Source organism: Typopeltis vanoorti, chromosome 18 (genome assembly GCF_054136105.1).
Source record: "Typopeltis vanoorti isolate ZY-2024b chromosome 18, IOZ_Tvanoo_1.0, whole genome shotgun sequence".
Taxonomy (NCBI): Eukaryota; Metazoa; Arthropoda; class Arachnida; order Uropygi; family Thelyphonidae; genus Typopeltis; species Typopeltis vanoorti.
The window spans coordinates 68,622,226-68,650,210 of record NC_143566.1 but is presented as its reverse complement, the minus strand read 5'-3'; the positions used below and the strand labels follow the sequence as shown (position 1 = coordinate 68,650,210).

At 35.2% G+C, this 27,985-nt stretch overlaps 1 protein-coding gene across 2 annotated transcripts in view; it reads right to left on the bottom strand.

The window, feature by feature from the left end:
- Window positions 1–27,985, bottom strand: part of Trs31 (trafficking protein particle complex subunit 31) — a 331,260-nt gene that overhangs the window by 225,147 nt on the left and 78,128 nt on the right. Inside the window, exon 1 of one of the 2 annotated variants that reach the window (XM_090408259.1) lies at window positions 851–919. The exons of the other annotated variant lie outside the window; for it this stretch is intronic. The gene's annotated coding sequence lies outside the window, so the exon portion shown is untranslated. Of the gene's footprint in view, window positions 1–850; window positions 920–27,985 lie in introns of those variants that run through there. 2 annotated transcript variants of the gene reach the window in all.

The window sequence follows — 27,985 nt, the reverse complement described above, 5'->3', positions numbered from 1 at the left end:
GCAAATTTGGTGTGGTGGGGAGCCAATTGACTAAATTTATATAAAAAGGGAGAAATGAGCCAAAACACTAAATTAACTGTATACAAGACAGTGTTCAAACCAGTTTTAAGTTATGGATCTGAGATTTGGGATAGAAATAAAGCACTTTATCAAAGACTGAGACCACGGATATGAGGGTTCTGAAAAAAATTAGGAGAGTGAACAGATGACATCAATGGCAGAATCAAAAATGAAGATATTAGGAAGGAACTTGACATTGTTTGCATTCAAGAATGTGTCAGCAGAGCTAACCTAAGATGGTATGGCAACTTAAATAGAAGGGGTGAGGAAAGGTCAGCAAAACAGGTGTTTGATACCAAGATGGCAGGAAAGAGACCCAGAAGAGGAAGACCAAGGCTTAGGTGGTTGATTCGGTCAGAAGTGCTTTAGAAGCACGAAATGTTAGATATAACAATATTGGAGTTCTCTCGCAATAATTTCGAATAACACTGTTAATAGGAAATTAGTGCTCATAATAACTTCAGCAGCTCTTGGGGCTTATATATCAGGAAATTGATTAAGATGATGATGGATCTCTAGTAATATGTTTTATTTATTCAATAACTAACACATTCCTGCATTTTATTTTAATTCCTAGCGATGCGTCTTATTTTTCTCTTGCTCATAATCAAATCATGATACCCCACTCAACAGCACACAAACCGCTAAGAATTCATTACAGCTGAACGTGCATGCATAGGAACGAATTAAACAGTTAACAAATAAACAATGATTCATTCGAAAGCTAAATGCAATTCAGACCCTAAATTAATTAATTTATATAAAAAAAAAGAAACATTTCGTGGTTTACCTGCATGTTAAAACCGCACATAATCCAAACCAACAATGGTTTAACTTCCACGTGCTGCCCTACTTTCTAACGTGACACGTGTAGTGAATGTATGTACTACAATTCCTTTGTAATCCAAGATCCTGTACAAGTACCTTGAACTTTTGTGTTGCGTTCCACTGGCTCATATCGCGTTTTATTGACGGTCTTAGCGGAATATTACGTCACTGTAATATCTTCACACGGTGAATGAACTATTCCAACACGAAGTGACATTAAAAGGTGAAATCACACCTTGATCCTGTAGTATACCGGAGGTCATAAAGCAGAAACAAAAGGGTTAAGTTACCAATATCAAGTGTAGATATTTGTAAACAATAAGCATACGTATATATACACATATATTTACATTAACTGGAGTGAGAGGGAACAATGCTGTCCTTGGGCAAAGTCGTATCTGACAATGGATTCAAACACCAATATCACGGTTCCAGAGGAATAACAGAAAAAAAAAAAAAAAATCCTAAATTTCCTAGAAAGAATTTTCTACTAAATTTAATGAGAAAATAAATCCAACCCATCATACTTAAGATATCATGGTTTTCCAGTATATTGTTCTTCAGTTACCATAAAAAAATCATCTTTTATTTGTTCTATGTTGTGCCTATTGTGCCAATTTCGAAAGGCTTTCTTTAATGTATCTTCGAGAGTTATCGGTATTATTCATCATCACAGTACTTACAGGCCCCACAACTGGCCAAGTATCCTTGACATCCAAGGAAATTGTTGCTAATAGCTAAGGTGGTTAGTAACACACACACACACACACACACACACACACACACACACACACACACACACACACACACACACACACACACACACTGGTGTCCAAAAGCTAAGGACGAACTGCACTTTTACCTGTATATGAAAAAAAAATTCATTCCCATGACTACAGCCAAATGTGAATTGCCAGCATACTAATAAATTATATTACACAAAAAATGTGCTATAAATTTCATACAAATTAAATTGCAATACGTTTTTAGCAAAAGTTACAAATTTCTTCGAAGTTAAGGAATTAACGTACAGTGCTTACAAAAATAATAAGCAAAGAGACAGTTCAGTATGGAATATGTCCAGTACGAACTGCGATGCAGCTCTCACAACGTCGTACCATGCTTAGCACCAAGTGATTGAGTTCTTAAGGCAAACTGGCACACTCTTCCTTCAGAGCAAGGATAAGACTTCGTTTGTTCTCTGGACGGGAATTTCGACCAGCAATGCGTCTCCCTATTGCATCCCGCACATGTTCTATGAGGTCACGATTCAATTAATATCATCGGTTTCCAGAAGTATCTCAACTGCTCGTATATGTATGATGTGATGTAGCATTGTCATCCATAAAAATAAATTCTTCATTTACAGCTTCACGGAACATTCGAACATGACGGTGAAGAACTTTGTTGCAATATCGTTCACTAGTCATAGTATCTTTTTCCAGGCTCAGTGCGTCCATTAAGCATAATACCTAATCACACCATGACCCCAGCACCGATGTATCTATCCCTTACAAGAACATTCTCGCGATGGTAAGCAGTACCGCTTTCACGCCAGATCAAGTGTCATCTAGAATCGGAAGAAAAACTAAATCGACTCTCATCTGTAAGGAATACACTAGCCCACTGGTGTCCAATTTTTATGGATACAACACAACTAAAAACGCGCTGAATAATGAGCTGTGGAAAAAGACTTCAGGCCTTCGCCATAGTTTGTTGAGATATCCGCGTACCTGTGCTTGAATGGAGCCGCCTCGCAAGCTGACTTGCCGTGGTGTGTCGATTACGTTTTGCTGTTATAACCGAAAATCTGTCTTCATGCTCCATGGTAGAGCGAGGGCGATCTTTTAGCAAACGTGTAGAACACATTCCATTGGTTTGAAATGCTGCCCAGAGCCTGGACACGACGCTATGTGAAATTCCAAACTCTCCAGCAATATCAATAAATCCGCGGCCTTCTTCAAGCTTTCTAATAATTCTTCCCCGCGTAAAATCATCTAGATAATAACTTTGCGACATTACAAGTTTGCAACTTTATTCCTTGACGAAAAGAGCTTCCTTCAAACAAAATTCGTTTAGCACAGCCTTTTTCCTTTTATCTTGTTGAGTGCTACCACGTGACCCCCTTTGCGTGCAATTCGAAAATGTGTACCGGCTTTCTTCTCGAAGTAATCAATTATACAAATTGACACATTATAATTCGTCTATGCAGGTTGCGTATATCCTTTCGGAGGGTATATGTTTATTTGTAGAATGAAAAATCGGAGTTTCTGAAAAGAAACTCTACCATATCCATCTGAGTCTTTGGGAGGAGGGGGAAATGGTAAATTGATTTTTATTGAATTTATTTTATAATGAATTTTATTAATTAGGGAAAGATTTTTGGAAAATTTTCTAGTGTTTTTTCCTCTTTCTTTGGGAGACCATGGCCCCACTGGCTCCCCCCCCCCTCCTCTGGGTGCGCCACTGGTCTCTTATTGAGGTTTTTCGCGTTTTAGACGGATTCGAAACCAGATCTTTCCAATCGAAAAACGTCATTGTTAGTGTTAAGTGATCTACTGAGGCTCCAATCGATATTTTTGTTTTCTTTAAAAAAGTCATTTTTTTTTTTATTTCTCTTCAAATTGTAACTGAAAATTCATAGAAATATTTAAATCTTATTTTGTGGCATATTTCATAGTCCAAGAAATAAACGCATAGAATGGAGACGTAGTAATTTTTTACCATGAAATAAATGTATAAAAATCCCATGGCAACTTATAACCTAAGATTTTTTTTAGAAATGGATTTTGTTTAGAAATGGAAGATTTTTTAGAAATTTTTTTTTTTAGAAATGGACGTTTTTTTAGAAAAAACATGTCCAGTATTGACATGTTTCAAATAAACATGCCAATACTGGAAGCTCCATCTAGTTTATCACACGCAGGAGTTCACTAACACACCTTTCTAAGTCGATAATTTACTTAGGTTTAAACCAATAGTGTAAAAATGAAAATCAATACAAGTTTGGACTTCGCATTAGAGCAAGGTCAAAATCTCATTCTATTCGATTTACGATTTGACAAAGAAAAAAACGTTCAAAGGTTGGAAATGCTTGGAAATGGTACTTGTCAATACTGAAAATATATGCATTACCAGTGGCGCACGCAGGATTTAATCTTGGAGGGGGGGGGGAGGTGAGTTGAACGGATAAAAATATTTTTAATACAATGAATTTGCATTAAAAATATTTTTATCCGTTCAACTAAAATTCATTAAATTTCATTCATTCAATAAAATTCATTAGGTGATTATAAAAATTTATTTAAAAAATAAAATCCAGTTTTCTTTTCTTTTTACAAAGCTCTTGAATTATTTCAGTCGTGGTTACATTAATCTCTCTCTCTGTGTATATAGCAAAGCCAGTCCGTTCAATCGTGATTGTGTCATGGTAGATCTTAAATAGGTTTTTAAAAGGCGTAAGTTAGAAAATGACCTTTCACTGATGCATGTTGTTACCGGAAGCGTTGCAAATATTTTTAATAAGTTATCGATGTTAGGATATATCATTTTGTCACACTTTGACAAAATGATATATTTCAATGGAAGACGAAAATCTTCCATTGCACTTGCTGTTGGAGCATCTTTTCCATTTGGTAGAAGAGAAAAAAAAAATATTTCAAAATGTTGCGGTGCCGAGTGAAACGTTCATGAAGTTGAGTCAATATTTGATCAATAAATGGAATGAAATAGTTCTCCTGAAATACTCTTCTACAGAATCGGCTGGAACATTGGACTTAATGTTTGTTTTGATGAAGTCCTTGGCTTTTTAATGTCATTTAATTTCTTCATTTAATGGCAATTTAAATGAAGAATCTGGTGTTTCACGAACGGTATTTAATTGAGCCACATCATCATCATCAACAAAATTTAGGGCAATTAAGAGGTCACTGTTAGATTTTTGCATTATTTTAGACAATGGTAAGGTGCACGTAAATATTTTTTGCAAGCTAAATAAAGATATTATAAATCTTAAAAGATATTAATATTATAATATTATAAACAACAAGGACGTCCTGTCTTTTATGGGTATTGAAGAAATTGTGTACCTTTTCAATTATGCCAATGCAATTTCTTATTTGTCACAGATACATCATTTCCAAGTGCCAAATTCAAACTATGTGAAGTTTGAATTTGAACATATAAATAATGATAAATAATGAAATAAAAAATAATGAACATATAAATGTCGATATTAGTATTACATAACACCTCCAGGTAGTACAAAGACATATCGAGGAAGGGCAGCTACTCTACAACTCTCCGTCTTCACCAACCACAACTACAATCATCATCATCATCTACACCAACGCTGTCTATCGCCGACCACTACCACTAGTATTTTCACAGACAATCACAAACATCCATACCCACGGTGCGGATTCGAATCCCGCACCACAGCCTTTTGGCTGGAGAGTCGGCCAACCAGGCTGGATATATAGATAAAAAATTAAATTTTGTGGATAAAAAATAAAACAAACTTTTAACTTAAATTACTTAAATTAAGGGGATATTAAATCCCACATAGTTTTAAAACCGAATAAGAAACTCAAAGATTGGAATCAGAGAGTTTCTTGCCGAATATAGTAAACTATAAAGTATCGGCGACACTAGCGTTAGCCAATGCAAGTGATCCTAGTACGTAGTACAATACTGGGGAAGCTCGTTGCAAAGGTGGGGAAGTTCAGATCGCTATTCTTAGGTATTTTCCATAATGTAAAAACACATTTCCTAGGAAATGTATGCTGTTATTACATTATGGAGGGAGGTCACTACCCAGACCGGTTTCAGCCTTTTTTGAGGCTTCATCAGTGAGTAGCTAGACCTAATACCAAAGTGTATAGCGAAAAGAACTTATTGTACTCTGCGAACGAGTTTTCCAAACAGGTGCAACCGTTAAGTTACTTAACGGTTGCACCTGTTTTGCCCTAAACGGTTGCACAAACTTTTAATTTTTATTAAACAAATAAATAAAATGATATAATTATGTTACTATTTACTTTTAATGAGATGGATGGGCTTCTCGACCTTGCAGAGTTGCTGGATATCTGGCTCAACATTGGTCAATTTCAGTCGAAGATCGGCACACACACTAAGACGAATTCTGTATTTTGTTTTTATTTGAAGGAGCGATGAAAATCCTTTCTCGCAAAGATAGGTTGTAGAAAACTGCAGGACGATTTTCGACTTCTTCAAATAATTCGGGAAATTCACTTCTCACTGAAGGCGAGATCCAGAATCGAGCCAAACCACGATCACGGAATTGCATTTTAAACCCACTGTCGCGTGAAAGCTCAGTTAACTGTTCTTTTTTCGATAACGAAAGGTCGTTCTCGTGACTGCAAGCCTGAAATGGATCGTGAAATCACAGAAATTTCTTATTAAAAAAAAGTTATTCGAAAAATGTTTCCAAATTCTGTTTCAGCGTTTTGAGGTGGACACAAACCCTTTCCCAGTGGTTAAATTCTAAACTATTAAGTTTCGGGGCCCTATACAAAATAACCAATTGTATTTACCTTTTGATTACTATCCGGGAAAGCTCCAAACCTCCTCATCCCTTTCATCACGCGTTCGTAATCAGGCTACTGTTGATATTGACTTTATATACACATTCAAACCTGTAAACAATTATTGAATAATAACACACTAATGTAGGCATAATTACCGTAAAGGGAGAAAAGTCACAAAACAGAAAAAAATGTTCCTACAAACTAAACAATTGTATTTACCTTTAAATGCGATCCACTGGTCGAGTGTCCAGCAAGTCAGCAAATCTTTCCTTTCGTTAAGCGTATTAATATTATCGCATTACAATTGATGGGAATTCTGTGTTTCTGTGAATTCCTTACTGACCTCTTTCTCTTCAGAAACTACACACAAACTGTCATTACAAACTCGTTTTGTATTATCACTGTCATCCGAGATATTTTTCCGTTTAAAGAAGGTACCAATGTACTTATCCATAATAGAAATACCGTACTTACTCGCATATAACTCTCACCCCTGTTTTTATTTTTCGAAAAAATAAATTAAAAAGTTTCGCATATACCTCGCAAATGAAAAAAAGCTGAAACACGTTCAGAGCAGGGCGATAGTAACTTGCTCCCGCGGTAAACAACACGCCCTCCCCCAATAGCCACTATACTGCAGAGGCAAGAAAAACAAGTACTTTTATTATGTCAGTGAATAAGGTACCAGCAGTCTGTGTAATATATTTCTCAACAAATAGTGCAATTAGAGACAACTGGGAAAAAAACGACACTAATTAATAAATCACATGTCCCCTCATAATATATATATATATATATATATATATATATATACATGTTGAGAAACATGCTATAGGGTTCTCTCACCTTATGTGACCCTTAATTCAGAAGCATTTTTGAAATTGAAGACATGACACAACATCAATAAAAAATGAATTTTAATTAGGAAAAGTATTTTGAAAAATTTTCTAGTGCTTTTTATCTTTTTCTTTGGTGGTGGTGGTGGGGGGGAAGGACCCATTAGCCCCCCCCCCCCCTCCCTGGGTGCGCCACTGTGTTACAAAACCTACAGGTGAATGAACGATGTTTTACCAACAATGAATCACGTGTCAATAGCGCGTTAGACGAATTGCTCATTCCACATTTAACAGAAAATAACTTGTGAAATAAGCCAAAGTTGTTAGTTACTTAAAAATAAAGCAATGTTAGATTTTCAACAGTAATCTCATTATAAGTGACAACCTTCTTGGAATAATAAGCAAATTCCAAGTAAAAGGCTTCTTAGATAGTCATAATATTCAATGGTGCATTTTATTTAATCTTTAATTAGGTCAAGTTTTAAAAGCAATGACCGCACCGATACCATGAGAAGGTCATAACTGCGTTTATGCTCAAACAGAAACTGATACTACTTCTGCCTAAACTCTGTCAAAGGGATTTCCGTTTGACCTTCGCTATTGGTACGAGTGGCGTCCTACGTCTTGCATTGCTAGCATTGTCAACATCGTGACAAATAACACCAGCAAATGTCACTCTCCCATTACCGAAGATGACAGGCGAAATAACAGATCGTAACTCTTGTTCTCTTCCCTTTCATAACCCCTGCCCCCTTTTTACACAGTTTCCTAATAAGCTAAATTACATGTATTTTATTCTTGTACAGTACAATACTTAACGGTTAGTAAATTTTACACATTCTATATAACGCTCTTGTAACTTTAAAAAGTGTCTGCTTTCTCTTATTTATTTTACTCCTTTGAGCAAATTATTCAGCACTTCATTAGTTAAAAACTAATGAAGCTAAAAATCTAAAAAAAAAAAACTAATGAAGCTAAAAATCCTAAAAGATGCGATTTTAAGATATGATTTTACTGAAACAATGTTGTACGGATAATATTTTCTTTTCTCTCTATATATTTATAAAATCAGTTTCATTGGTACTTTCATTTGAGACGGAAGTGACACCATATACTATTTTTACGTGAATTACCGAGAGAAATATCTTTTTCTAGGAAATAATAATGTAATCGATATTCTACTTCGAATCGATTAGTCAACAGTTTGAAATATATTCTAAAATCTGAAAAATATACCATATGGCTTTCAATGCCTGTATCATAACATTGTAATTATTATGAGGCCGAGGTGCTTGCAGAAAAAGCCTGAACTGTGTGTGTGCGTGTGCGTGCGCGCCAAAGGGTATAGTTTTCAGAAGTTCGAAAGATATTTAATAAAGTAATTATATAAAGTAATTATATTAAACTAAATAAATTAAACTTGCCAAGAAATTATGTGCATTACCAAAACGCAAAACCCCCGGTTTCCATTAGGAAAGGGTAAAACCGGTGATTTTACCCTTTCCTAATGGGATACTAATAGCACCCAATGAATATAATTTCGCATATATATTTTTTGCATTGATCTTAACAGTCGTTTTAACATATTGCTGTGTTAATCTATTCTACAATAATAGTATTGATCGATTGTTACGGAAACATAACAAACAAAACAGATAACCAGTCATTTCTAGGGACACTAGGACTTTCGCGGAACTACTATTTTCATAATATATTTTCTGCATGTTCTAAATGCACTGCTCCTTAAATTTAAAATTGTTCACCAGTGAAATTTTAATTAGAATACAGATATTACCAACCAGCAACCGCTAAGCCACGTAATGATCTTCATCGAAAACATGCAAAACTTAATCATGCAGTTAACATAGTGGTTGGCACTATGCCTTGACGCACTGCTCACTACACCGTACATGTAATTTACATCATATACTGGAAGTACACAAGCAAATAACTTGTCTCGACTTGATATTTTAAAGATGTGTAGCTTCATATAAATGTCTTCATCGGTGATTTCCAAAACTACATAATATTTATCTGTTATAGCAAGATTTTTTTTTTTTCACTACAAATATATCTTCACGAGTAAGTTTATGTAGTGTTCACTTCACCTCAAGTTGTCCTAGTATTCCATAATGAACAGCACTATTAGTTCTCGGGCGTGTATAATGCCATACATAATGAGAAGAATAATCCCACTGATGATACCTCATTGACAAAAGTCGAAATCGAATAATCACTTGATTTTGATCCAATTGCTCTTCGGGAGATTAACTTGTGCAGTTCAGTTGGATAGCAACTCTTCCCATAAATCGCAGTATTATACACGCCTCTGTTAAACACACACACACACACACACACACACACACACACACACACACACACACACACACACACACACACACACACACACACACACACACACACACACACACACACACCAGTGTGCTGTGTTTTATGGAATACTAGGGAAACTTTTAGCTTAAATTCTATATACAAGTGTTCACCAGTTATACATTCTATAACTGGTGAACTTATTTCATATGCAAACTTTTGTTTGTGCACTTTTGATGGATGGATATATCTGGTGCTATGCAGTTTTTTCAACGGAGGTAACAGAATTAAGGATCGTTTTAAAAGTTATGCACGCTGTATTCCTGTTGTTAAACCAAGCATTTAACAAAATACATTTACAGGCCTTTAATGTAATATGTATTCTGCTTATTACATCTGTCCAAGGAGGATATGTCAGCAGACCTATTTTATTGAGGCGTGCGTGCGTGTGTGTGTGTGTACCCGAAATTTTATCAGCAGTAGTGAAGCGTTTCCCACGAGTGGTTTTTTTCAACTTCAAGATCAGTCCGGAGAAACTAATGTTAGGACTGCACGGAGAGCGAAGCACTTGCCATCGAAACCTTTTCTAAAAGATTAAATACTTCACATGTTTTAACATAGTGGCATGCAAATCGAGGCAATATCCAACCAGAGTAAGACTTTTCTTCAATTTCGAAGTCGCGGAACAAGGATATGAGAAGCAGAAAAAGTATACGATGTTTTACTCAAAGTCTGGGTTAGTTGCAGCTGACGTGGAGCTAGAAGCTATTACATCATCCAATTGGATGATGTAATAGCAACCCAAAGCTACGCTACATAAAACTTTTGATTTTTTTTGGGGGGGGGAGGATTATGGCTGAAGCAACTAAAGCTATGAGGCCAGTAAATGCTGTCTATCAATTGTCTGTTTGCTTGCTTTGCAGGATGAAAAACTTTCCCATCTCCGTATGAGACCAGTTAATTCATCTTCAGGTAAAAAAAAAAAAAAAAAAAAACTTATATAGGTTTTTCGCATTTCGAATTCCTAAATGGAATTCGAAATGCGTAAAACAAGAAAAAAACAACAACTAAAATTCTGTTTTCTTTATCTATAATGTATCTAATATGTTTACGATTACAGCCTCTGCAATGCGTTAATCTGATTTTTGTATCGTTTTAAATTACATGTATCAAAAATGTGATTTTATTATTACTTAGAATCGCTTAAAATTACCATCATAAAAAGCTTTTCAACCAATTGAATTCGATATTAAAAACTAATTTGTTTTCCTTTAAAATTAAACATATGGCATGCTGAGATGAATTTAAAAGACTACCCATTATTTCTTACTCGCGGTATACAATCAAAAGCATGCTGATACAGAGATGTCAAAAGAAATAACTGTTATTAATATTATTTAAAAGTGTAGTTCGGTCGAAGACTTTTCTTCTAGAACATACTTAATTCTTTCTTGGTAAAGTTTCCCTTATCAACTGTCTTTCGTGAGCGAAGTTGACGTACTGGAATGATAAATTAGATAGTCTATCTCTTAAACGGTGTTTGCTATTTGCATATAATCATTCTCTTCAAGAAGAGTTATTTGTTTAATGGTGTCTTGTAACTGATAAAAATCGTGAGTCGGTACTACCCCATCCACACACCCATTTCAAATGGAGTTGTGTAACTGCTAAATGTTTCCATTTTCATGTTCCGCATACATTATTGCGTGCTATTTTTTGTATGGAAGAGTGGCGATTATATATGATTGCTGTTGGCATTTGTTTAGAATTAAATAGGGAGTTTCCTTTTTATGTGTCTAGCCGAGAGATTTTTATTTATCTTTTGGACTCAACATCTTAATCGGCTTATATAAAAGTGACTAAGATATTTTGCATTCGCAAATTCAAATATTGACAATAATTTTATTATTTTACGTACTGTACTGAAGTTAGAACAATCATATTCTGTGTTTTTAAAAGACATTGGATATACTCGGTAGCTCAGTAGGAAGAAAGAACGCGCGATATGCGTTATTTGTTGGAAAAGAAGTGGGTTTTTATTCTCGTCAGTGACGTGAGACACTCTATATCCAAATCATCATTAGTTCGTCACAGATTGATTTTGAATGGATTATATTTGATTAACCTCTATCTACGGTATACATAGTCATATTGTCACATTCTGAAAAAAAGCTCCTTAGAGCTAAGGAGGAAACAAATATTTCAGTGTTATCTCGAATTTTGTGAGAAATAAAACAGAACTCCAGTATTCCAGCAAAATAGTCAATCATAATAATAAGCCAAAAGGCTATTTTACCGGCGACATAAATTAAGTTAAAGGGAGATGGTAAATCCCGTTTTATTTTATAGCCAGGTACGAAACTCGGATCGAAATCCATCGAATCCATAGAGTTTCATGCTGAAAAAACTATCGGCAAGCCCAAGTGTAAGTAATCACTTGGGTAGTACAACACCAGGGAAACACCATGCAAAGGTGGAGCAAGATCCGTCACTAACTTTAATATTCTCTCATAATGTAAAACCCAGCTCCTAAGATATATATATATATATATATATATATATATATATATATATATATATATATATATATATATATATATATATATTGTTTTACATTATGAGAAGAGGTCACTACCCAGACCGGTTTCAACCTCTTTTGAGGTCTCATCAGTGATCATAACGTAAAACAGTATATACATCTCTTAGGAGCTGTGTTTTACATTATGAGAGAATATTAAGGTTAGTGACGGAGCTTGCTCCACCTTTGCATGAAGATGCCCTGGTGTTGTACTACCCAAGTGATTACTTATACTTGGGCTCGCCGATAGTTTTTGCATGAAACTCTATGGATTCGATGGATTTCGATCCGAGTTTCGTACCCGGCTATAAAATAAAACGGGATTTACCATCTCCCTTTAACTCAGTCAATCATAATGTTCACAGACTTATCGTCCTGAGTGCAGGAGATCTCGGACCTGGATTACGAAGCAGTATTGAGAGATGGAATGAATTATGTACGTAATTAAGCAGAAATTTGAATCTGAACAGATTATGACTAAGCATTTGAATCTGAATCCAAGGAAAATATTTGGGCATTGTACATAAAAATGCTTGTATATCTTCCCCATCTGCAAAATATCAACCAACCAACCAACCAACCAACCAACACTGAGATACAGAGGTCAAAGTCTGACTAAATTCACTAAATGACTAATTATGGGGGCGAAGCGATCAAATATAAATTAAGAATACAATTCTGGATGCAAACATTAATCCGCTTCAGCTTTCAGTTCAGGTAACAAACATGGTGAAAGCTTGGGTTGGAAGGAATTGTTGGAAGGAAGGAATTAAAAGGAATTGTGTACTTGCGGATTCTCTTGGAAACTTCAATGATGCTAGTTCAGCGGTTTATCTCTTCGGCTGATTCCAATATCCTTCATTATTTTGTAAAAAAAAAAAAAACTTCTTTTGCCATCGTACATTATTGAATACCTTTTCCAAATCTATTAAAGCAATTTATGTAGATTTATTTACTTCTGTGTTAGGTCAATTATTGTTCTTAAGACTAGTATTGCTTCTCCAGTTCCCATTTATTCTGGAATCTCAACAAGTCTTCTTACAAATAACATTCAGTTTTTTTATTTGATTTGATTTTTCACTATATTTAATATTTGAAGCATGACTGAGTAAACTTAGTGTTCGATAATTCTTACAGCCTGTTGCATCCCTTTCATGGGTATTGTAGCCATCAAACTTTAATAGAAAGCATGTACTTCCTTTCTTCTTTGCTAAATTAACCAAATCATCTTAAATAAAGTTTCTTGTGTTGAATCCCCCAGACTTTTTTTTTTAATTCAGCCATATCTCATTTCTTCCTGCAGTTTTCCAGTTAGGTAATTCATTAAATATTCTTTTAATTTTCGTATCCTACTTTGGTCCAAGACTTTCTTTTTCAACTTCATGTTCTGTTTCCATCATATCATATTCATATTTTCACTACTATATATCTTCAAGATATTCCTTCCATCTCTCTCTCTCTCTCTCTCTCTCTCTGTTACTAGTAAGTAATTTTATTTTTTCTCCTTTGTGCCACTTTACTTTTGTTTTGGGATCACGGGTGTATGCAGCAATTATTCGATATGCTTTGTCAGCTCCTCCTGTTTTTAATTTATGCTTAACGTCTTGGCATATTTCTTCTATGCAGTTTTTCTTTACTTTTTTTTTTGCAGTCCTATTCTTTAGTCTTTGATATTGTTCCTTACCTTCTATAGTTTTCTATTTTCTTGCTTTATTTTGTTCTATTAAATTGGGTATCTCATTTGTAATCCACGGCTTACACAGTTATAATCTTGTAAATATACTTTGTCTACTGATCTCTTGAGTATTTCCTTGACAACCAGTTTTTCCCACTGTTCATCTTAAGCATGAAAAACTGCTTCTTTTTTTTTAATTCTTTTTTTTTTTATATTTAAGATACTGTATTTAGTACTTCACCATTTCTCCTTCTCTTTCTTGCTCTACATATATTTTTATGCCTTATTCACATTTTGCAATAACAATGAGCGATCGCTCTCTATTTGGTTTCTGGGTAGCTGTAACATAATTTTAGTTTTTGTATCTAATTTTGATTAGTATGTATCAATCTGGTATCGTTCTATCTGGCTCAGTCAATCTTATATATGTTTAAGTAAAAAAAATACACTGTGATATTTCTAAAGAACTCACGGAACAACAACGTGCATGTATATTAAAGAAAAGTTATAAAATAAAGGAATATTTGTCTAAATGAATTCATTTAGCAATCCGCAAGCATTCTCTTAGACTGCCGTGCAATGGAAAATTCATTAGCCAAGTAATGATCTATAACTTTGTTCAATAAGCATCCGTACTCAGGGGAAAAAAGTTTACTAATTCCGTGTTCAACTGCTAGTCTACGCTTTTCCCGGAATTACATACTAACATTCCTCCCCACCTATTTAAAGTAATCAGATCTCACTAAAATAAATAACCATCACTAAGTTACCACCCTAAGCATACGTTTCGAATACATCATTTTCTACAGAAATTCTAGGCACACCTTTGACACCTATACGAGGACAACATTAATGTGGGTGTATTCTAACATTCAGAATAAATAATTAACACAAACAACCTCAAATTCCACAAAAGTCAGCAACCCATACATATTTTCACTGCATTCAAATTCTTTACACACACACATCTGTATTTGACTACACTCCCAACTTAAGAAGAGAAAAAAATCTCAACTCAATTGCATTCAACCATTGTTTGATATTTAAATAAGCTGCACGAAACTCAACTGAATCGCGTCGAGAAGAATATTTCTCCTCTTCCTTCTTTTCATTGTTGTTATCGGTCTTAGGTCTACATTTCAATGGAATGGCCTGCATTAGTAGTAACTACCGGAAGCTAAAAACCGATCTCAAGATGTCCTTAATTAGGCCATTAACTAATTAAAATATATTATTTGTGTATACGGTTCAAGAATAATTTATAGTATGTTGCTTATCCGATGAAGAAGGTGCTAACAAGCAAACAAATCCTCGGGTTTCGTAACACCTATAATTTGTATAAATTAGAAAAACAGAATGCAACCTTTCATTTTCCTATTAAAATCAGACAATAACACCTCGAAATTGTCCGATATCACAAGATTGGGGTATCACACAAACACGCTTCTATAATTATGCTTTTACAAGTACACTGAAATATAATGCTGATAGATATAACGCATTGTTTGATCTTAATTCAGTCGGTCAGTTGGATGGGGATGATTTCCAAGTAGTATGTTTGTTCTCCCCGAGCATAAACCTAGGCATATTTTCTGTATCTGGAGATTTTTATTTCCGGTCCTTAATCCAGGTTCCTGATTTTCCCGTCCACCATAATTTAGATACCACACAGACAAGTCCCAGTACACATTTCAGCCATCTGATGCGATGCATTACACGCCCGATGTTTTTATTTCTATCTTCACAAGTCAGGTTCGCCTGTTTGCTAATGAAAAATTCGAGTTATCGGCGAGGAAATATCCTGCCACATCCATAATGAAAGAAACTTATTTCAAATGAAAAAAAAAAAAAAAAATGTTATTCATATCATCAACATGATCATACTTGTCTTTTTCAACCAGAGAATGCATGATGAGTCATCAATCCGACTGTAGTAAGGAGGAAGCTGAAGAAGTTACTTATTTAAATCTTACTGTATTCTTGTGTGTTTGTAAGTTTGTAAGTAGATGATTTTTTTTTTTCAATAAGATATTAAATTTGTTAATGTGTTTCTAAAATAAATGACTTAATACAAAGATAGCAAAAGTGCATAACTGGAAAAGAATTGGCAAAAAATAATTAAAATAATAATAAATAATAACTTAAATAATCGAAATGTGTAAAATACATAATTCGAAAATAATGAATTCCTTTCATTTTTTATATATATTTCGTACATTTGGTTGTAGTAGGCCAATTAAGACCTTTAGAGCGTAGAAAAACCAAACGTAAGTTTTCCAGAAGAGAAAGACTTTAATCTGTGATATAGCAAGGAATGGACTAGAAAAAAAAAGCACTGAATGAAGACGTGAGAGGAAAGGAAGTAGAATTCATTGTACGTAGTTGTTGATATACAAAGCAACGAATATGAGCATTTATCGAGGTAAATATGAATTCAAAATCTCTATATAATTTCTGACGCAGAAGAACACCAGTCACTGAACTGCTGGAATATATGCTATCATATGACAAAAATAAAATAAAATAAAATAGTGAAGGGGTCCTGAAACTAATCACATATCTGGATACAAGTGTTTAAGAGGAAGCTAACAGGACTGATCGCTCCTTCCTTTCATCCAAATTTAAGATGAGCTTTCGAAATTTAAGGGGCAATCTTAAAATTTAGAGCTTTATCCCAAAGAAGATTGACGTTTCGAAGGGTTTACGATATCCTTATTATGATATCGCCAAACGTGAAGTCTTATCTCTGGGAAAAGGCTAGACGTTTAGCCGCCTGCAGCGAATACCTCATCAAGAGATGAAGGATATAATAGAAGATGCCTTTGCAAGTGATTTCATAAAACAGCTGATTCTTTGCTTAGCCTATCGCGCCGTTCTTGTCTTAATGTATTTAATGTAGAAATATTAAGGACTTGTGTATATGAACTAATAAAGACCACATATATCATTTTTGGGGAAAAAAAAAGAAAGGAGATAAAAATTATCTGCAGATAAAAACAAATATTTCTCCTGTCTACAAGTCATCTTGTTATTGTAAGAATGTTCAAGGGCATTTAAGAATATATCGTTATTTTATTTGAGAAGATTAAGGGCAGAAAACAGCTTGCAAAGGAATCAAATTCCCTGAGCTCATCTTAAAGCTAAATTAGAATGGGTTACTATATTTGGACTAACTGCATACGATCCTCTTCAATTTATCCTTGACCCTATTTCGTTGCTGCTTGCTGACCTTCTTGAGGTATTGTTAGAACTCACCAGTGAACTTTCATCCCCACGTGCATCTAGCCTCCTCCAGTTCAGATGAAAGACCCCCCCCCCCCTCTTGCGGTTGACAGAACACCCAAGCACAGCGGGAAAACCAATTTCAACAACTGATTTCTGCATGACCAATCAACGAAGACTGTCGCTCCTTTACAACAGTGACAATTTAAATGAGACTCTATACGAATTGTTACCAATAACATGTGCTTAGGAAGTTCAGTTTTTGAGACTTCGGTGTAGACCGATAAAAGTTATTACGCTTTTTTTTTTTTTTTAAGTATTTCCTCGGCTGTTTGCAAGAGCTGTCATGCGAATACTAGTTTCTTTACTTCAATTTCAGCATCACGGAGTACATTAACGGTATTTCTGGAGGTAATTTTAAGAGTTAAGTTAATTAAAATTTTAATTCGGTTAACTTACCGGTAATTCAAATGCACTCATTTCATCGGAATTTTTGTTATTTTTAATATCCGTGGAAATACCGTTGTCTCATTTCCATGGAATATTAAAGGAAAACTTGCATTTCCTCTGCGTCCGTGAAAATCAATATAATTGAAAGATGATTATGGGTTGGAAAATTGTTTCAAAACAGTATACGAATAATGCAAAGTTACAACTGAAAACTTTTGTTTTCAATTGTAGCTTTGCATTCGTACGTATAGTAATCCCATAAAATAAAAATTGATACGATAAAAAAAAAAAAAAAAAAAAAAAGCAGCTACACCATGATTGCCCGAGAAATTTGGAGATCCCAAACCAGTGTTTCCCAAATTGTAGTTCGAGGTTATTGATCGATCACTTTGACAAAAAAATTACCAGTCCTCGGAATTAAAATTCAAATATGGCGTGTTAGTTCTCAAAAGCAAATCAAGTAAAAATTAAAATGAAACGACACCAACTTAAGCCAACTGGGAGCAATCCAGTCCCAAAACAAAAAAAATAAAATAAAAAAAAATAAAAAAATAACATTTTTTGGAAGACTTTGATGAACATAAAAAGTTCAAGAAAAAATTCTTTAGTTTATTCTTTGTGAAAATATAATTAATAAATATGTTATTCAATTTTAATAGTATTTAAAGTAACATATTCTCCAGATACCTGATTACCTCAAATTAGGGGCTACACCAAAATAATCGCAATTCGTTCCCACCTCTGCTATCACCGGACTGAAACAATGCAAATATGTAACTATTGTTTATTTTACACTGTTCGACAAAATTCACACAACAAAATGCTTTTTGTGAATATTTTATTTTTAATAGTGTCACCGAAGACAAATAATAGGCATTCTGATATAATAGGCATTCAAATTCCAAACAACCAATAAAAAATGATCTAACACTCAGCGGTTTACACAATGCAAATTACTCATGCCTATAAAAACACCGCTGCAGAACATAATTTCATTCCCATGTTTTGGTTTGCTTAGTGGGTTAACCACATTTCTAGTACCTTCGGGATGACTATAAACAATGATATAGTCATATAAACAATGATGATTCTTTGAGATGTTATACGACTTGAAGCTAGGCAGTCGCAGGCGAAGGTGGCATGTTGGCTTAGTGCGGCACAAGTGTCGCCTCAGCACTATGGACGCAGGAGACAAGAACCATTACAAGAAGGTCACCTGACAGCTACATCAACCAGACCAGATCACAGCAGGCCGAACTGTGTTGTGCGGTTGCTGCGACCCCAGGTGAAAACATTTCCAACCGGACGGTGTTAAGAAGACTCAATTCAAGTGGACTGCAAGGAAGGCAGCGGTCTGTATCCCATTAACACAAATCACCTCAGACTTCGTCGAAACTGGTGCATGATCATGCGACTTGGAGCCCTGATAAATGTAGCAGCCTACTACATTGTAGTAGGCTACTACAACGTGAGTAGCCTACTCACGTGTAGCCTACTAACAGGTTCTAGACGTTGTTAATGTAGTGAAAACGAGAAATACGGTACAATACCTCCAGCATCAGAGAAAATGAGGCTTACGGTGGAAGTAGTGTTCTCGTGTGCCGCAGAATAATGATCAATGACTGCATCCCACTTCATGTTTTGATAGGATACCGTTAGTACACAGAGGTGAGAACAAAGATCCCCAAATACATGTACGACTTTCTAGGGGTTGATCCCGATTTTGTTTTCATGCATGACACTGCCCATAGAGTTCAAGTGATTGAGGAGTATCCTAAAACTAAAGCTATCTAACGACTGCCGTGGCCAGCACGATCACCAGATTTAGATCGAACATATGTGTGATGCCATTGAGCGTCGTGTTGCATGCCGACAGCCACCATCTCGGTCACTTGGTGAGCTAAAGTCTGCTCTGGTGGAAAAATGGAATTTGTTGCCACATAATCTTATAGACACCCTTATATTGAGAATGGTCTACTACTGTCTCCGGCCTATTTAGCCGTTAGAGGGGATTATATGAGCACTGGTTACGTTATGTGATCCTATTTTTGAGCATATTGTGTCGACTTTTTTTGTAATTTCATACATCCTTGTGTGAGATCCCATATACCTGTCCGATGTGTCTCGTTGCCTTCTCATTTCACTGTTATTCTATTGTACACTATCATACCAAATTTTGTCCTTCATCGCAAACTCCACGAGTCACACTACATTTACTGTTTTATTATTTTGTTGAGCAGTTTAGTTTAAAATGCGCGCACGCACGCACGCACGCACACACGCACGCACGCACACACACACACACACACACACACACACACACACACACACACACACACACACACACACACACACACACACACACACACACACACACACACACACACAGAGTTTCTGAACCGTTGCTTGCCTAACAAATATTAGATAAAATATATCATATATTAATTCAATAGCTATACACATACATACATGTAATATGCATTTAGATGGCAAATAATTATACCGAAATAAACCGGTCTTCGAGGTATGTAAAGTTTGGGAAATGCTGCTCTAAATTAAACATCATTTAAATTATAATCAAAAAGAAAAAAACTTTTAAAAGAATAACAAATATCATTTACATTATATATAACATTCATAAAAGAAAGGGAATTAACCATATGTCTGCAGACTGAGTTAATTTACAATTTTAGATTAATATAACTGTTCATGCTAATTATATCTCACAGAAAACGTAGAGAATTAGTAAACCATTATCTTTCTTCTCGATTCTGAAACTAGAAAATTAGGTAGATTAATTATGATGTGCGACTACAGATGCGAGACCCTTCGACACTTCTGCGCATATCAGAAAGAAGGCGAATCCATTTGGATAATAGGGTAATCAATGCGTTTCGTGCGATGAGTGTTTATTATTATACGTGTAATATGTCGAAAAATTAGGTTTTCTTTTATGAAAATTTTAATTTTAAAGTGCTAATTATTTTGGATGTATAACAGTTGGAAACTTTGACGTACAAAGCACGTGGTTTTGCGTGTTCCTTTCTCCCCTTCAACATGAATTGACTTTTCTCGGCGCATTGCCAGCCGAGGGTCTCGGATCTGTGATTTTACAGTAAACGTTTATAGGTGCCTTTCGCAGCATGCATTTTGTCATTTTTTTTTATCCGTCCGATTGGGCGCGATATTATAATCCCGTTCTAGTATGACAGATTTTATTAAATTTTGGAATTTTGTTTCCTTGCAAAAATTTGTGAAGCCGTCCATTTTTGATTGGAAAGAAACCATATGCTATAGCAAAATTAGACAAAACAGTGTCGGAATAACAAAAAGCAAAACTCCGGAAGAATCTAATATCAGTCTTCTACTAAGATTTGTCGCGTTATCTCAATCTTGGTTTTTTTAAAAAATAATCAGGCCCTTTTATTTTGATGAAAAGATTCAAAACGATACAAAATTATATGTTAAGAACAACAATAAATAAATTGTATAATGCATATAAACTAGGTTCGAATGATGTGACAATGCAATCGCTTTGCATATCATTGTGAATTGTGGTTAATTTCATTTGTTACGTGATATTTAACATCATTATTTCTATGCAAAACAATGCACAACCAAGTCTTGCATAATTAATCTGTCTTCATTCTTATACATCTTATTTAACGGATCCATTGTATATATTTACGAAATTGGAATGAATATAAAATGAAGATAAAAAATATTTTTATGCGCGAGGACTTCAGCGCCGCCAAAATAATTCGATCATTATATAACGGAACGCTTGGTTTTTAGAAGAATTCTTTTAACTTGAAATGAAATGAAATACTGAATTATACTAAAAATTATAAATTTAAAACAAGACTACTCAAAAGTTTAAAACAAGTTTTAAACATTTTGCCTGTTTTTTAAAATATTGGTTTCGAAAGATTTAAGCAACTAAGCCGTTCTGGTCAGCCAAGTAGTTAACGTACCCGAACTTCAACCAACAAGTTGCAGATTCGAAGTGGACATTAAAAATATACCGAATTTTGAAATATATCTTTTGATATTAACGGTTATCAAATGATAAGGAATTTTCCTCTAATGGGGAACGCATTGCATCAGGATCTCAAGGATGAGTGTAGTTTGAAGAAAAGTATGCAAAATTTGTATTTGGTAAGGAGAAAAAAATGCTATATTTCTTTGCTTCATTCGAAGTGACATGTTGTTTTCAATTCCAATTTCCCAGCGTTGTCTAGAATTCAAAATATTTTTTCCTAAATTTATCATTTGTTCGTTTAATTTATTTTTATTTTTCAAAGACTTGATTTCGTTCATTTTTAAACTCAAAATTGAGGAAAGATATTTGAAAAGGGGGAATATGAAATTTTTGTTTTTTCAAAAGGGGGAATGGTTAAGAAAAGCTGAGAAATGCAAATCTAATAATAATAATAATAAAAGCTTGATTTATTTGTCAGCTAAGAAAAAATATAACGTCACGTATTCATGTTTCAATGGCAAGAAAAATGGGTTCGCATGTTCACACTGTACTCCAATCTCCACCACCAGTCATCAGCGATTAATGAATTACTGACCATTTAAAATTATATATTTAGAAATTTATGTGCATTTAATCATACAAATACAACATTTATTTTATAAATGATATTCTATCTTTTTCAATTTAGCTACTTGAATACAAATTCTACCCTACGATTCTTCTTTATGAACTGGTCAATAACATCGTCATATAAAGTTGGTTGTAACTTTTCCCAAGCAACACGCACACTTATAAAAGCTTCCTGAAGCTCACTGGCTAGAGCTATTTTCACTGCGTATGGCCTGTGTTTAAGACAACGTGAAGGGAGCGGAAATGGCTATGCGCGCGCATGAAATCACAATACTGCAGCGAGGACCTGGAAGCTCCTACAACCGAGCAAACCAAGGTAGCTTTGACTAGACGAGCAAGCATCGGTCTTCGATACACAACGCAAAACTCAATTATTGCCTCGCAAGTTTAAGACGTCTTCTGTCTATAAAAATAAAAGTCTAAATGGAACGCTTATAAATGCATGCATTTATTAACAAATAAATATTACTTCTTTCTCAATTAATGAGCTTGCGCAGTAAGCATAGAGAATTCGTCCCTGAGTGGTTCCATAATGTATGCAGAGTGTCTGCTATCAATTGGACAAATAATAAGATTATTTGTAATAATAAGTTACATGGTGTTCATGTAACTGATGAACAGTTACATGAACAGCAACCCCAATTAGAAGTTCCTAATGTTGCACATGAGTAGTAGTACAAGTCAGTTCGTCATTCTTGAGGTCCTTGTAACATCAACGTGAGGTATGCTATAGATGCAGTATCACCAAATCCAGCCTGATTCATCATTTGAAATTGCATAAGTCAGTTATTAGCACTTTCGGATTAGTCGACATCCGACCTCATCTCATGAAATCAGGGTTATGTGGAGATAGTCAGGAGAGTCATGAGAATATCAGATATGAGTCTTGGTGTCTGATCGGAATATCTGACAATCTGAACTTCAGTAGAACCTTCTGGACTGAAACTTCATGTTCTTCACTTTCTTATTTAGATTCTACTCAGCTAGGGAAACCAAGAGACAAAAGTGCTAAAGGTAGATTTGTTAATATATTGCTCAGGTACGATAGTAGGGAACCGAGAAGGGCGATAATTACATAGAGTATGATAGCAACGATGTGTAAGAAGAGAGACCTTGTGTATATTGATCTATAGGTTAAATCTGAGGATAAGAAAGAACTGTTTGTTGAGAATCGAGAGTCGCATTGAGAAGCTGGATAAGTTGCTGTTGTGTGGAGAGAGTTTGACTAGGCAGGGGAAACAAGAACAAAACGATGGTTTTTCTGAGTGTGGGCTATCTTGACAGGTGGATGCTGGTGGGATGAGTGATAGAGCTGCAGGTGTCAGTCTCGAATGAAGCAGTTAGGTGTTAAGGGGGCTAGCCCCATAAGAGTGAAGAATTTTTGGATACGAAGCAAGTACTTGTACCTATGTGGGATAAATGGGATTAAATTTATGAGTTCTTTGAATTTTCATCGGCCTGGTGTTGCTTATGCATGTTTACTAATGCCAAAGAATTAGGAATAAACGCGAGGAATTCTTATTAGTAAATAAAAAATCAACCAAAAATACAGGGATTAGTGAGAACCTTTGACAAAAGGAAATATCTTTACAGGGACAAAACGGGATGGCTATAACGTATTCAGGGAGGACAGGCAGAGCAAGAAGAGAGGCGAGAGTATTGTTAATGATTATAGATGAATTGCAGCCAACCAAAGTAGATATTAGGAATGATGGCTATGTGAACAGTCAATCAAAGGCTTTGAGGCAGTATGGTGCGAAGTTTGCAAAACCAAAATGCATACTTGGGTGCTGCTATTAGTCTATGTCTTAAGACTTAGAACTACACAAGCAAATTAACCTTGTGGATACAGAAGGGACTATCGTTACGAGTGATTTTTACTACTGTGATATAGAGTGGAGGAAGGAGAAAGCATGAGAGTAAGATAATTTATAGAGTTGCTGAGGGACTCGTAGTGCAAGAATAATAAATATGGTAATAACGTCTGAGACTCTGACTCGTAAACGAGGTAACTTGCCTCAAGTGAAACTGGTCACAATATGTTCAGGGAAGTGAAAATGCATGTAAGAACCTTCACTAAGGGGCATATGTGAAACTATAAAGCAGGTGATTATGATAAACTGCAAAAGCAGCATACATCTGTGCCATGGCATGAGAAACTACATAATCGAGGAATTAGTAGTGCATGAGAAGTGATTAAGGGGTGTTCGAAGGAAGGTATAACCGACTTCATTCTCAGTCAGGAGAATTAATTGCAGAGGTGTGAAATAGGTGAATAAAACTTCAAGCGTAAGCTAGATAAAAAGAAAATGCTATGGAACCTATATCGTGTGAAACGTGATGAGCAGTCACGAGCAGTACAAAGAATAGGCTAGGGGTGACAACCATGGTGAGGAAGGTGAAATTAGACTACAAAAAAGAAGTTAGTTGAACAAGTCAAAGGAAACTGGAGAGAATATTTTTGCAAGTAAAAGTAAGAATGACACAGTAGGATAATTTTAGTAAATACAGATGATTAAAAAGTGTTGAATGCACTAGAAACAGCTGAGTTATTAAGTACTCACTTTGGTAAAGAATAAATTCTTGACCGACCCATCAGTTCTCCGGAAGGTGAAATGAGTCTAAATGAAAACAGAGATGGAACGTAACACTGTTAAAAATATTGAGGCAAACACAGCACTGGGTTTGGATGAGATAGCACGCATGTTAAAGGAATCTACTGGAGAATTATTATTATTAAGAGACACCTCCAGGGAGTCAGGGGACTCATCGAGGGAGGCCACATACTACACGCATCAGCTATCATACTTATTCTTGAATTCATTCACACTGCTTGCACACACAACATTCAATGGCGATCCATTCCAATCAGGCACCACCCTCTGAGAAAAAAATCTAGCCCTCACACCCTTCTTGGCGGCCTTCATTCTCAACTTCCAAGGATGGCCTCTCGTCTTTTCCCCCACTCTCAATAAATGAAAAATTCCATCAACTGAAATCCTGTATGACCCTTTCAGAAGTTTGTAAGTCTCAATCATATCTCCCACTTTCTCCTGCTTTGCTAGTGTCGGCAGCCTACAAATTCTCAGTCTGTCTTTATAATCAGTGTTCCATAATCCTGATATCATTTTTAACACTCTCCTTTGCATTCTCTCTCCCCTGTATTATAATCACAAGGGAAAACTGGAGACCAGACCTGCGCACACTAGTCCAAGTGAGGTCTTATCAAGGCCTTGTAAATAGGCAAAATGACATCTTTATTTATATATGATGATATTTATATATGTCATTTCAGCAATGCAGCGCTTCAGGCATTGCGATTATCTTTTGAGTTGTATTTGTAATCTTTGCTACATGGCCCGTGAACTTGAACTTGCTATTTACTAACACTCCAAGATCACTAGCTTGATCAGTTTCTTCTAGCATAATCCCACCAATATAATACGACATTGGATATCTAATCAAACCAAAGTACATGATTTGCATTTACTGACATTGAACTGACATCCATTTTCCCTTGCCCACAATTCCAGTCTATGCAAATCATTCTGCAAGTACTGCATATCAGCAGCATTCCTGATTTTTCTACCTATCTTTGCATCATCAGCAAATACCTGAATATCATATGTCAAATCCTTCCCAATGTCATTAATGTACAGATTGAATAACAGTGGACCAAGGTTTACTCCTTGTGGTACACCACCGGTTATCTTAAATATTGAAAGACTTAAGTTCCCCAGATACCACTTTTTTGATATATGTCAGCCAGCCATCCTCTTATCCACGCTAATATTCTACAATCCAAACCCATATTCTCCAACTTATGCTATATTCTGTCAAAAGCATTAGCAAAATCCAAAAGTGTCACGGTGTATCCATTCCCCTTGTCTAGTTCAAGTAAATTATTATAGAATGCGAGCAAGTTACTAAAACATGACCGTCCCTTAGTAAATCCATGCTGTTCACTGCAAAGCAAAGACTCTCTATCAAACGATTTCTGAATGCGAGCCCTAACCAGCTTTTCCAAAATCATCAACACTATTCATGAGATACTGATTGGTCGATAGTGGGAAACATCGGTCTTTGCACCACACTTGTGCAATGGAATTACCATACATTCTTTCCACTCCTGCGGAACCTTCCCTGCTCTAAGACTCAAATTATATAGCGTGGTCAAAGGAATAGCCAGTTCAGCTGAACACTCTTTTAGTACACGTGCCGATATTCCATCAGTCATTATTGCTTAATTGTTATTCAGTTTGTGCAACAGCTCTAATACCTCTTCTATATACAATTACGTTCCTTCATTCATTGAAGATGTAGCAATGAACTCAATGTTGCATACACCAGGTTGATAGCTTTTAGCAAAATGGCAGTTCATTAGTCAAACAACCTCTCTGCATCTGCCAGCCTCACACTATCTGCATTCAGAAGAGTTATTCTTTCATATTCATCCTTTCTTTTACCTTGCAAAATATCGATAGAATTCTTGTAGGTTGTCTTCAGCTTTGCAGGAATTAGCGGTTGTTTAACTTGATCAACGCGAACACGATTCCTGATGAGTGGAAGAAGGATAAGATACCTGCAAAGTTGGACAGAGAATCCTTACAGGCTGACTTGAACAGACTGATTCTATGAGCAAATGTTAATGAGAGTTAATGTTGTTAAGTGCAAGGTTAAGCATTTTTGGAATGAAGAAAATTGCAGACTAAGTATCAAATTGATGGAAATTTGCTGCAAATGATAACTACAAACTTGAAAAGAGCACTAACTTGTAGGAATAAGGAAGTTATTTTCTCACTTTACAAGGTCTTAATAACATCTGGACTACTGTGTTCGGATATGTCCACAGGGTTCTGTAATGATGAGGAACTCGCCGAAATGCTCCAGTATCTGCTAACCAAAATCACATATCTGGTTTGTGGAATTACATATGAAGAAGCAGTCTGGCCTTCAAAATTTGAGAACTTGAAACAGATTAGGATTAATCTGTTTCAAGAATAGGATTAAAACATGCGGTGTGATAGCACCGAAGAATTACACTTTCCCCGATGAGTTCATCAATATAATAATAATAATAATAATAATAATAATAATAATAATAATAATAATAATAATAATAATAATATTCTGCATTTTCAACGGAGAATGATATTCCATTTTAGTAAGTTTAAGTAAAATGTTGTTCCATATATTTATTTCTGTTAACAAAAATTCAAAAGTCCTCAGCAATTTACTATTATGGAATAAATGAATAAAAGCGACACCGCAAGGTAAAAGAGGGTATAAGGAAGATGAGATGATGAGATGAGATATTTTTGCTAAGACAGAAAAAATGCAAAAGAAGCTATTTAAATATCAATTACACGATTCTTTTGCGTGCCAATTATGTAGTTGCTTATTTACTAAAACTAAGACACTGTATGTTCTATTTCTACCCGTGGTAGTCACAGTCAGGTCAAATCACTCTTACTGATGCTTTTCGTTTTATATATTTATAAAACGCTTTGTGTTATATATATATATATATATATTCATAAGTAGAAGACGTGACTCAGTAAATAAGATATACTGCAGTATTTATAGAAAGTTTGTTTCATAAGTTTTTTTTCATCAGCGTAGTCCCTACTATAACGTTTTTTCCTTTATGCATTCCGCAAATGGTTATTGCTTTTTTTTTTCTTATCAAGGATGAGTGGTCAATACACAGAACGTACCCCAAGTTACATCAGAAGTGGATTAAAGCTCTTTCTCTAATGGATTTGTAATACTTGTTGGGGATGAAAATAATGCTGTTCCTTGTAAAAGCAATCAAGCATATATTTCCGATTTGTTTCATACCCA